The following is a 767-nucleotide window of genomic DNA, read 5'->3' as shown; positions in this document are numbered from 1 at the left end:
GGCTGATCTTCACGTGATGGAGCCAGGGGGGTGTGTGGCTGGCGTTGGGTCTGGCAGCAAGACCTTCCCAACTAGGTTTCCTCTCCCCTTTTGTTTTCCGGTGTTTAAAAAAGAGCTGGTGGCACCTCAGTATCTTTACTGCCTGAGATCTTACCAGGGGCTCCGTGTTCCAAGCGTGCCACTCTGTTAATCTTGGATTGATTCCATCATTTAAGCAAGCATCCTCTAGACATGTTATTTTGGTTTGGGTTTTTTTTTGTTTTTTCATTTTTTTTGGTCACCGTTTATAAACCGCTGTTTATTTTCTGTGGCAGCGTGGGTTTTAATGCATGGGAGTACATGCTTCTAATGCATAAGAATACACGCTTCTGAACTGAAATGTACTTTTCTCCAGTCTCATCTGAATCCTAAGGGATGTTCTGGGGGAGAGGTTTAAAGGCTCACAAATAAATAGGAATAGTTTTTGTAGGTTTAGAAACTTAATTCCCTGTAGGTATGTTCCCCTGTAGGTACGGATTTATCTATCCATTAAACGCACATTTTTAAGTAGAAGAACAAACTGCTTAGCATTGTGGGCTTTTTCCCCCTTAAAATTGATTTCTGTGATAGTATATTTGTGTGGAGTACTTAAAGTTGCACATTTCCCCTAATAATGTTCATGTCATCATTTTCTTTTGACTTTGCTTACTGTTTTGAATAGCACCTTTTCTTCCTTTGGGATTTAGTTTATTTCATGCCTTTGTATGTTTATGTCTAATAGGGATGTT

The sequence above is a fragment of the Geospiza fortis genome, unplaced genomic scaffold (assembly GCF_000277835.1).
Source record: "Geospiza fortis unplaced genomic scaffold, GeoFor_1.0 scaffold286, whole genome shotgun sequence".
In the NCBI taxonomy this organism is placed as follows: Eukaryota; Metazoa; Chordata; class Aves; order Passeriformes; family Thraupidae; genus Geospiza; species Geospiza fortis.
The sequence above is the reverse complement of the archived record's forward strand: the minus strand, read 5'-3'. Positions refer to the sequence as shown.